Below are 11,936 nucleotides of genomic sequence, written 5' to 3'. Positions count from 1 at the left end.
GGTGAGGTTTGAGAAGTGACAGGGAAGTGAGAAAGCAGAAATCCATCCCCACACACCAATGCATCCTGTGAGTAGAAGCTTCCAGGGCAGAGGGATGCCCTGGGGCACTTGCCTGCCTGCAGGTCTGTCTGAGGTGCACATAGAGGAGGGACTTCCAGTCCTTGGCCATCTCCCGGGAACACATGAGACTGGCTGGGCGCAGGACCAAGAGAGAGAGTTTGGCTCTGCTCAGGGCCAATAACATGACACAAGTGGAGGGACCAGGGACAAGGCCAGAGCCAGATGGAGGCAGAGCCCCTCCATGTGGGGGAGTTGGGGACAGAGAACAGCTGATGACGTGAATGCGATTGCAGGGGCCAGTCACAGCACATGCCATTGGAGAGCCCAGGCCCTGTCCAGGCAGATGTCAAACTCAGGCATGGCTCAGAAAAGCACATCAGGGGCCAGGCCAGCCAGTGAGGAAGCTGGCAAGGGATTTCAAGTAGAGAGTGATGAGAGCAGTCATGTGGCACCTTGTACCTTGTTGTTCTAAGAATTGTGCCTATTCTCATCCAGACCCCAGCAGTGGAAGAAATGTGGACCTGATGGAGAGAGGTAAGGAGGAGTCTGGGTCTGAGATGGGCCACTGAGCCCTTCATTATGTGATGCTGAGTACTTTTAACCCAACTCTGAGCAGCTCGTCTCCAATAGCCTCTCTTGATTGTGCTTGCTGTATCTCTTAACTCTCTTATGTTTTCATTTCTTTTTTTAATTTGCATATTGTTTACATAACTTTACATAGGATAGGCACCTTTTTTCTTCCTCAACCTAGTATCTGTAAACTCAGTAAATGCTCAGCAAGTTGTTAATAGCTAATTTTAACAGAATTAGACATTATAGAGAATTCAAACCAATAGTCAGAAATGGCCATTTCCCACATCCCTGGGAAGCAGGATGTTAAAGGAACTATCTTCATGATTGTTTCTTCCTTGTCTATGTGGGAATAATGAGAGTATCAGCTCAACACTTTCCTAAGTGATAAACTATGTAATTCCCATTCCACAGTTCCATCAACATAAGCCCAGTTCTGCTGTTTAAAAAATAAATGAAAAAAATAAAATTATACTTCAATAAAAATCATTTTTAAAAATGTGCTCATTGCTCCCTTGAACACACAGAGAGTGTTTTCTTATGGGCTTTAGTTCAGAAATGAGGCAGCCACTGGTGATAATTTGGCAAATGATGAGGTAAACCTAATTAGGAAAGTCCTCAACAAATTCACCCACTTGTTTACTCAGCCATTTACTGTACCCAGTAAGAAGTGCTCCCTGAGCATCTTCCGTCTGTGCACCGGGCACTCTCCTAAGCACTATTATGGAGCAGAGATCCTCTCGCTCTCATGAAACACAGACAATGAACAATGGGCCAACAGCATATGTCATAATGAAACCAGTGGACAGTTAGCCATTAATGATTAGGTAACTAGTAACTAAAGTTTTTTTAGGCAGTTATTAATTATAGCTTTTAGTTGTTTGCCCACCCATGGTTAGCTGTACTGCTTTTTTTTTTTTTTTGAGGAAGATTAGCCCTGAGCTAACATCTGCCACCAATCCTCCTCCTTTTGCTGAGGAAGACTGGCCCTGAACTAAGATCCATGTACATCTTCCTCTACTTTATATGTGGGACGCCTGCCACAGCATGGCTTGCCAAGCGATGAGTAGATCCGCACCTGGGATCCAAACCGGAGAACTCTGGGTCGCTGAAGCAGAACATGCAAACTTACCCACTGTGCCACCCACCAGCCCCTATACGGCTAATTTTTAAGAGTCACGTAGATAGGCCATCCATTGTCTGACTCCCATTAAGTTCCTCATGGATAACATCTCTCTGATGCTTGGGTCACCATGGTAACAGATGCCTGAGTTGTTTTTTAGCAACTAAGAATCAACCCCTGTCCAGTTCAGGCCTGTCAAGACTACCAACCCACCAACCGGGCCTGCACAGGTGTATGACAGGTGAACTCCTGGCATCAGGGAGACAAAAATTCCACCCTCAGATGGTTAACACCACCATTTTGAGAACACGTGTCCTATGAAGAGCCGGGAGGTTTGACTCCACCTGTGCGGATCATCAATCACCTCACTCCTCCCTGCCTCCATCATCTGTCTCCACACCTCAGACCACTCTGCCCTCTACCCCATCAATATCCCTAGTCCAAAGTTTGGGGGAGGTGGATTTGAGATTTGTTCTCTCATCTCCTCACTCGGCTGTCTTGTGAATAAACGCTTTCTCTGCTGCAAACTTCTCATCTTAGGGATTGGCTACTTGTGCAACAGGGAAAATGAACCTGGCTCAGTAACAATAAGTGCTTAGAAAGAGTTACAGGATAGAGAATTAGAGTGTGTTATTTTAGATAAGGCATTCAGAGAAGGCTTCTATGAAGAGATGACATCTGAATGAGTAGAGACCTGGATGAGGTGAGGGGACAAACCAGGGATACATACTGGAGAAGACAGGTCCAACTGGAGGGGAGGGAAAACGGGAAGGCCTTGGAACTGTGAAAATTAATAAACAGAAACCTCATTTAAAATGGAGTTGAGAGGCTAGAAGAGAGAACTCTCACGCATGTGCCACTCAACACACACTATAGACCCCAAGAGGAAGAGACCATCCCTTCCGTCTCCCATAGGAAGTGGGACTAATTACCCCAGCAGAAGGAAGGAAGAAATTTCTCCTTGTCCAGCAACAGCTCAGCCAATGAAAAGCCACTATGCTTTAAACCCCTAGTCTCCTCCAGTGGACTTTTCCTCTCCAACAGCCCCTCTCAAATTCATCCTTGCCAGTGGTTCGCCTCAAACTGCGTGTCCTGGATCGCAATTCTTTGCCATTCCCAAATAAACCCATTCTATTGATTAAATCATGGGCTGTTTATTTCACATCAACAGAACATTCTTGGCATGCTGGGAGAATAGCAAACAAGCTGGATAGGCTGGGTCACAGGAGAAAGTTGTGGAGGATAAAAGTTGGAGAGGAATCCAGAGGCCAAATTACATAAGCCAGAACAAGGGCTTTGCATTTTATTCTACATGAGAGGGAAGCCTATGGAGTTTCTGAGTCAAGTAATGACAGGATTTGACTTAGGTATTAAAAGGATGATATTGGCTGTGTTTTGGAGGATACATGGTTAGGGGAGATATGGGACAAAAAATTTTTCTACCCTTCTGGGTTCTGTAGCAGGTCTAACAACTAAAGAGACATAAGAGAGAGTAACAGGAAAAAAAATAAATTTAATTACACATGTGCAGGAGCCCCAAAAAGGGATGAGACTCAAAAGGCAGCCAGACAATTGAGGCTAATATATTATCCTGAGCTTAGGAAAGGGTCAGGGACCTGGGACTACAAAGGGAAGGAAAGCAATTCACAGGAAAGTGAGAAGAGGAAATGCTTGGTAAACAAAGTTTGCCCTGTTATGCAGATAAGTTTCTCAGATAAAAATGTTCTCTCTGATAATAGCTGTCTTCCTGGTACAGGCCCCCTTTCCAGTGTAAATTTCCTTTATAATTGCAGGATTCTTCCACAAATGGGAAAATTTCTATTTCTTTTAGGTGTTTAAAGAGGAAGTAAGGAGTTCTTCCTGAGTCTCCTGTGTCTTGATTTCCTTTAGCTCAAAATAAGTGTCGTGTCAAAGTGGCATATTCTGGGGGCTTGCTCTGAACCCCTTCAGGGACAAGAGTGCAAGCAGAGAGGTCAGCCAGAAGGCTTTGCACTGGCCCAGGGCAGAGATGACAGTATTTGGACAAGGTGGTAGGAGTGGAGATGGTGAAAATTGGTCAGATTCATCCTGTATTTGTAAGGTAGTTGTAGTGGGTCGAATGGTGGCCCCTCCCAAAAACGATATATCACGTCAACTCCCTGGGACCTGTGAGTGTGACCTTATTTAGAAAAATAGTCTTTGCAGATGTAATTAATTTAGGATATTGAGAGGAGGAGTCATCCTCAATTATCTGGGTGGGCCCTAAATCCAATGACAAATGTCCTTATAAGAGATATACAGAAACTTGACACAATAAAAGCTCTTGCCCACATTTTCCTTACTCCCTCTGCCTTCTGACTGATCCCAGTGCTTACCCATGTGGCCCTCCACGGTATGGCATACCCATTCTCTTGGGATCTGTGGCTATAATAAATTATCTTTTCAATGGCAGTCATCTCCTGATCTGTTGGCCTTGTCATACCTAAATAATAATAAAATCTAGATTTAAAACAATTGGTGCAGTCAGCACGGTGGTCTGGCCTAGTGCGCACTAGACTGTTCTTGACTTACTAACTGGTTCCCCTAGATGGTTGCGGCACCCTAGGAAGGCACCCCTGCCTGCTGGTGTGCACTGATGCCATGGCCACAGATGCTGTCTATTGCATTTGCTCGGCATTGCCATTAACTCCCATCCTAAATTCAGAACTCAAAAGCTGAGTCCTCTCTGTGTTCCAATCCAATGGAGCTACTTACCTAGATTCTGGGATGATGCTCTGGAGGCACCTTTTTTTGGGGGGGGGGGAAGATTAGCTCTGAGCTAACATCTGCCACCAATCTTCCTCTTTTTTGCTGAGGAAGCCTGGCCTTGAGCTAACATCCGTGCCCATCTTGCCCTACTTTATATGTGGGACACCTGCCACAGCACGGCTTGACAAGCTGTGCATAGGTCTGCACCTGGGATCTGAACCGGCAAACCCTGGGCCACCTATATAGCTTCCATGTACATGAAAACTCAGGATATATGAGGCTTTTAATAATGATTCTGCCTACCTTTATATATATTAGGCTATATATATATATATATATATATATATATATATTAGGCTTTATATACATAGGCTAATGAGATGAGGAACTTTGTTTCTGGTCAAGGAGAATTAAGTTAGGTAAAGGGTGGACAGGAAGGAGGATGACCACCCCATCTCCACCACCACCACCACCACCACCACCACCAAGAGCTAATGACATAGGCTGTATACACCATGAAGAATGTGGATCTACCACAGCAGAGTGCTGGTAGGGACCATTATTACCCCGGCCAGACTATTCCTGCCCTTAAGATAAGGCTGTGCTCTTTGAAAGTGACTCACAGATTATTTTTTCATCATTTTAGTGATACCCCAAATTATCTCTAATTATCTTATCATGAAACTCTAAAGGTCTCCAGACTAAATTAATTCTAGGCCATTGGAATTTTAGTGTGGATTGCACCACACAAGTCAGCACTGAATTATTAGCATTTTACACTGGTCACCTTGTGTCCCTCTATACCAGAGTTGATGTCTCATCATTTTGCAAGCTCCTTATGGGTAGAGACTTCTATTTCTCCTTTACAGTATGAGTAAATATAAAATGCTCATTAAAAGCTTAGAAAAGTATGTAGTCTTATCTCTTATCAACTCACATAAGCAGAACTGGTTATGATATCTGATGTATCTTCAGGTTACAATCATATAGAATAATGTCAATGGGTCAAGGGTTTCCCAATTCAGTTAAGAAATTGGGTTCAATTGCCAAAAGTGTGGGCTTTATCATAGGATATTTATATCAAAAAAACAACTTCCAATCAGTCATCCATTGTTCTTCTCATACATGTGTGGCTTTAGGAAAGTTATCAGTGTGTTAGGGTTGATCCCCCAATGCCACTTCTCAGAATGACCCATGGGAAAATGGCAAAGGAGATAGGCCTCTCCCATTTCTCAACCCACAACTGATGCAAACTCTTTATTCGTCAACCAAATTGGAAAACCAGCCACAGACAAGCCAAAAGCAAATCCACTAACCCTGAGATTAGTGTATTCCAAATTTTCTGATCTTTTTTGCTCATATGTTTTACTAACACCCTTACCAGTTGGTCCCTCTAGGTTCAAGCTGCTTAAAGTGTGATCTATGAACCAGTAGCTGTGGCCTCCTCCAGGATGTTGCTGAAATGTAGAATATCAGACTCCTAACCCCAGACTCACAGAGTTAGAGCTTGCATTTCCCAAGGTGAAGTAGAAGTACATCAAGTTTGAGAAGCTTTACATTAGAAGAACTAAAATAAAGATTCCATTTTTATCCTGTGCAGTTTTTGTTTTTTGGGGGTCCTTTTTCCTCCCACAAAATTTTGAAAAAGGTAGAATGTTTCATGTATAACACTGGGAAAAAACAATGGAACTTCTAGTCATTTGAGTTGTCGGCTCCAATCCTAGCTAAGCCAAGAGTGGCTTTCTGGCGCGCGGCTTGCTGTATAATGCTTGAGAGAAATAGAAGGGAGTGGATCTGTATTTCAACCAATACTATTGATGAGGAACAAGGAAATGTAAAATTAAGATAACCAAGGATCCCAACATCCAAGATATTAAGAAATCCTTTGCCACAATAAGTCACGTGAAGATCCTCTCCTTTTTTATTGTCAGCAAGCATTCACTGAGAGCCTGCTAAGTCCTGGATCTATAAGAATGCACAAATCGCCTGCGAGTCTTGAAAGCCTCACAATCAAATTGAATTTCAAATAATTATGACACAAAGTGTGCACCAGCTGTTTCAAGAACAGAAGAGTCTATCAGTTCTGCTCAGGAAGGTCCCACAGAAGACCTCACTTTGGGCTGTGCAGGACCTATCCCCCAGTTGGAGAGAGGATGGCAGGGCCCCTCTGAGAGGGCTTCAGTCATGAGTCCAGAGCTGATGCCCCACTGTGGTAGCATCCTTCTTGCTAGAAGCAATCAGGTAATGAAAGAGTAGGAAAGAAATAGGCTTGGGATAAATGGATACCCTTCCTTACTAGTGTGTGCAATGAGCACAACTCTAGGACTTAGCATTTGATTACTAATGAGGACTTTGGAGCCAGACAAATCTGGCTCAAATTCCATCTGATTTGACAATGGGCTGTGGGTGTATAAGATGTTGTCACTGGGGGAAGTGCAGGAAATGGTACACAAGGACTCTCTGTACTATTTTTGAAACTTCCTGGGAGGCCTAAACTATTTCAAAATGAAAAATATATGTAAAAGAATCTCATCTGGTATTTAATTGCTTTAGAACCTAAGACAACTTTGCTTTCTGAGTCTTAATTTTCTCATCTGTAAAATGGTTATGGTAGCATAAACCACAGTAGTTATAGTAATTACAGTACTAGAGTTACATATACCATGATTGTATGTACTATGGATGCTAGACCATAGTCTAGTACATATTTGTTGTCTTTTTGGTCACTGAATATGCTCTCCCCTTTCTTCAGGGAATCATCCATCAGTTAATGTTCTCTACTCTCTCCCAGACAAGGTCAGGGAGTTGGAGGAAGATAAGACTCCTATTAGGCCAGTCTAACAGTATCAGTTATCCACTGGTGTATAAGAGACCATTCCTTAATTTAGTGATAAAAAAATAATTTTGTTATTTCCCACAAATCTGGGTTGGATAGCCAGTTTTCTTGCTGGTCTCACCTGACTTCACTCATGTAGCTGAATTTAGCTGGTGGATTGGAAAAGAATTTGGCTTATACTGGGCAGCTTGACTCGTGTCTGGGGATCAGTTGACATGGCTGAGCCTCCCTCTTCTGAGCCTGCTCTCCTTCCATGGGATCTGTTACGCTGCAGAAGGCTCTCCCAGGCCTCTCTTCATGGCATGCTGGCATGAGGTTCCCAAAGGGCAGAGGCAGAAGCTATGAGGCAGTGGCACTCACTCACCAATGTCACCTCTGCCACATTCTACCCATTAGAGCAGGTCACAGCCCAGTTGCACAGGGAGAGGAAATAGACTCCAGCTTTTGATGTGAGGAACTACAAAGTGTCTGTGGCCATATGTGATCCACCACATCAAGCTCCTCGCTCCTTGGACTTGGAATCTGGGGCAGAGTAATGTGAAAAATGATGCAAAAAGCCTGGAGTTAATTCACCTCACAGGGAAAATTCCAGCAAGACAGTGTATTAATTAGTTCCTGCTACCCGCTTCCTGCTCTTTCTTGTCCTTTCCGAGCCTGTTTCTTCAATGATTCTTTGGGTTCTGTAAACTCTCCTGTACTTTTCTTTTAAGTTCTCCTTGTGCTTCACTTGGATAGAGCTACTCTCTGTTGTCCACATTTATTTTATCTTATTTATTTTATTTTTTATCTTTTGGTGCGGAAGATTGGCACTGAGCTTAATATCTGTGCCCATCTTCCTCTTTTGTATGTGGGATGCCACCACAGCATGGCTTGGGATCTGGGCCCCTGAACTTAATCACTGTGCCACTGGGCCGGCCCTGTGTTGTCTGCATTTAAAGAACCCTGATATGAGTAGCTCCTTCACAGAGCTGTCGTAAGGTTCAGGTGAGATAATGTAAATGAAGTGCTTAGCAGGGTCCAGGCCCATAAACATCTCTCAGTGTGTTTAGTTATTATGATTATCATGATTTGAACTTTGGAGGGGTGACTAGAGGGAAAAGTGAAGAAGAATGGCATTGCAAAGATTCTTGCTCCCTCTCCCAGGGATCCTAGGATCTTTGGAACTGAGACTGAGTCTGGCTCCATATGTGGGTCAGGCCTCTCTTCCTGACTTCCGTAAACAGGCACAAAGAGTTTCAGTCCAGTCATGGGGATATTTTAAAGTTATTTTTATGTGATCCCATAATAAATTTATTCTCTAAAAAAGGAGAACCAGTGCCTGCCCAGAGACTGCCACCTCCTGTAGCACAGTTCCTCCCGAGTAGTAAAATAGACATAAAGTAAAAGTCAGGAACGTGGGAGCAGGATCATATTGATGCTCATGATCCTGACACGATATCGTGGGCTTCTTGTTCCCCTGCCAATGATATTACACTTCCTGGTGGATTCACTTGTTGGAAGTTCTGGTCTCCAAACACTTGGTGCAGACTCAGTGCACATGGGAATGTCATGTATGATAGAGATAGCATCTCAAAATCAGTGGGCAGAAGTACTACTTGATAAATAACAATTGAGTGGTCATTTGGGGGCAAAGAGTTAAAACTTCACTCACACCTTCACATAAATTCTGCATAAATTCAATATTAAAATGTAAGAAACAAATTCACTAAAGGACTATAGAGTGATGCTCTAAAAGGCTAAAACATGGGAGAATTATTTTTATATCTTTAGAGTGGAAAAAACTTTCTCACCATGACTCAAAATCAATAAGACATAAAAGGTTGGTAAATTTGACAACATAAAAGATTAGAGAATTGTATATGACAAAACACACACACATGTGCCAGAAATAAATTCAAAAGACAAGTGACGAAGTGAGAAAAAATATTTTTCAAGTCATATCACGGAAATAAGGTCAATCTCTCCAATACATAAAAAAACTCTAGAAATCAATAAGAAAAAAGAAAACAATGAAGTAAGAGCAAAACAAGAGATAATTTAGAAAGAGGAAATAATAAATTATTCCTATACATAGTCCATTTAGGAACAAACTTGTTAAACACATATATACAACTTAAAACTATACTGAAACAGTATTTTCACCTCTCAAATTGGCAAAACCATCAAGATTTGATAACACTCTTTGCTGGTAAAGACATGCTGGGGAAACGGCTACTCCCAGACATTTCTGTTGGAAAATGGCTTAGTACAATCTTTATGGAGGCCAGTTTGTCAATAAATATTAAAATTATAAATACTTATGCCTCTATACCCAGAAATTATACTTATAGGAATTTGTCTTACAAATATATTCACATACATATAAAATAATTTTTAATAGTAAAGATTAAAAGCAACTTAAATTTCCATCAATTGGCAACTTAAATTCTGGTACATTCGTAGAATATAACTCATTCAGTGGTTAAAAAGAAGACGAGAAGAAGGAAATGAGAAAGCTTTTTATGTACCAATGCGGAAGTTTCTCTAAGATTTACTCAGGGAGAAAAGCAAAGTTCAGAACAGTGGGTGTAGTGTCACCATTTGTGGTTAAAAAGGGGAAGGGCAGAGGAGAACGTGTACTGAAATGTCTAAATGTTTTTACCTGCACATGTATTCAAAAGCTCTGGGAGCTCACCAAACAAAAACCGGTAACAAGAGTGGGTGGGGAGGGAAGATCTTTCACTGTTATACCTTCTTATGATTTTGCCTTTTGAACTTGAATATATTGCTTAGCCAAAAAAATACCAATAATTAAAACAACTATCTCAAAGACAGAAGAAACATAAAATGAAGGTCCTGTCTTTTCAGGAAGACTGGGGAATTTAAGACCATCCATGTGCTGAAGTTCTAATGAGAATAACTACGTGGCTACCATTTGTAGAGCCTGTATACCTTACAAAGCATTTTCCTCTGCTCCCCCATCTCGCTACGTTACACGATTGCTCCCTTAATTCTTAAGACAACCTATGAAATTGTTTTTGTTGTCTCTTTAGTAGTAACTGAGAAAATAGTGCCTCTGAGGTTTACAAATCCCCAGATTTCACATTCATTAACAAGAGCTGGAACATAAACACGAGTGTCCTTTCTCCAGACTTCTTTCTACCACGCCTTGCTGCCTTGGGGCACTTGGCCTGGGTTGTTGGCCTGGGTGGCTATACTCCACATGTACCCATCATCTTGTGGAATGCACAGTCCCTACTGACCCTTCAGAGTGATAATACAGATGCTTGTGCTGACCTTGTTTCAAATGAAGGCTCCTGGAGTCTCCTCCATGTGCAGGATGATGATGGACATAATAATATGATAACATGGACATAATAATACTGTGACATGATAAACACTTGATTCCAAGAACCAAATTCTTAGCAAAGAGCAGCTGTGTTGTCTAAATAATCAAGCCAACTATGGTACATTTGAACAGCTCTGTAATTTCTGCCAAGGGGGAAAGTAGTGAAACTTGAAAGATGAACCAGGTGGAATGGATGGGGAAAGGAGAACAGAGCAGATAGTGGGAAACTCAGTCACAGCAGGGAGAATCGGAGAAGATTCACAAAACGCTTGATCTGGTAGCAATTTGGAGATAGGACAATTTCCTTATTTTACAGATAATAATAGGGAACTTTCACAGCCCTGTGTGCTAGGCACTGTTTTAAGCGGTTCACATGAATAACTCATTTAATTCTCATATCAATCTTATGAAGTAGATACTACCGTATATCTCTTTTTTTTCAAGTATGGATAAACTGAGGCACAGAGGATTTAAACAACTCATGTAAGTTCACACAGTTAGTAAGTGTAGAGCGGGCTGTTAGGATCCAGACAGACTGGCTCTGAGGCCACGTTCTTAACCATTAAACTCTGAGGTAAAGTGATTTGCCCAGCTCAACAAGTGAGTGAACCAAACTTGGGCTACGGCCCAGGTTTTCTGCGAAGTCCAGAGAGGATCCAGTGTAGACACACGATAGGTACCATGTGGAGAGGATAACTGGAACAGACTTAAAAAGATGTATCAGGAAGAGAGAGAGAGAGAGAGAAGAAGGAAGAGTGGGCCTTTCTCCTTGTCCTCGGGGTGTATGGTCCAGCTGCTCACCGGCTTCCGTCTGTTCATCTGCAGCCCAGGAGCTCTGATGGTCTGCTGTAGGATGCTTTATACAGGGCTCGGAGGAGTCATGTCATTTTGTCACTTTGACCAAAGTTTCCCCCAGTGACTATATCACCTTAACTATACTCTCTTCCTTCCTTTGTTCTTTTTTATTATCAATTAAGAGCAAATTGCCCTGGTTAACGAAACTATGCTCCTGAGTTTTTAGAAGAATAATAACCATTTGCAAGCACCATTTGTTGACCTTTTTACGTTCAGTATCTCATTTGATTATTATTATTCTACTTTAGAGATGAGAAAATTGAGGCTCAGGTGGGTTAAGGAATTTGCTCAAAGGCATAGAGGCAGTAGGTAGAATGATTGAAATTTGGATCTGAGACCATTGGGTTCTTTCTTTCTCTGTTCAGGCTGCTATAACAAAAGTGGGTGGCTTAGAAACAACAGAAATTTATTTCTCACAGTTTGGAGGCTGGAAAGTC

The 11,936-nt window shown here is 42.1% G+C and overlaps 1 long non-coding RNA gene across 1 annotated transcript in view; it reads left to right on the top strand.

Moving 5' to 3' along the window:
- Window positions 1-401: 401 nt before the first annotated feature.
- The window catches only part of LOC138920039 (uncharacterized), a 59,139-nt gene continuing 47,604 nt past the window's right edge, over window positions 402-11,936 (top strand). The window contains exon 1 of the long non-coding RNA XR_011430640.1: window positions 402-594. This is a non-coding gene — a long non-coding RNA (uncharacterized lncRNA). The remainder of the gene's footprint in view (window positions 595-11,936) is intronic.

This window comes from Equus caballus, chromosome 2, assembly GCF_041296265.1.
Source record: "Equus caballus isolate H_3958 breed thoroughbred chromosome 2, TB-T2T, whole genome shotgun sequence".
Classification (NCBI taxonomy): domain Eukaryota; kingdom Metazoa; phylum Chordata; class Mammalia; order Perissodactyla; family Equidae; genus Equus; species Equus caballus.
Note: the sequence above shows the minus strand (reverse complement) of the source record. Positions and strands in the feature narration are given on the sequence as shown.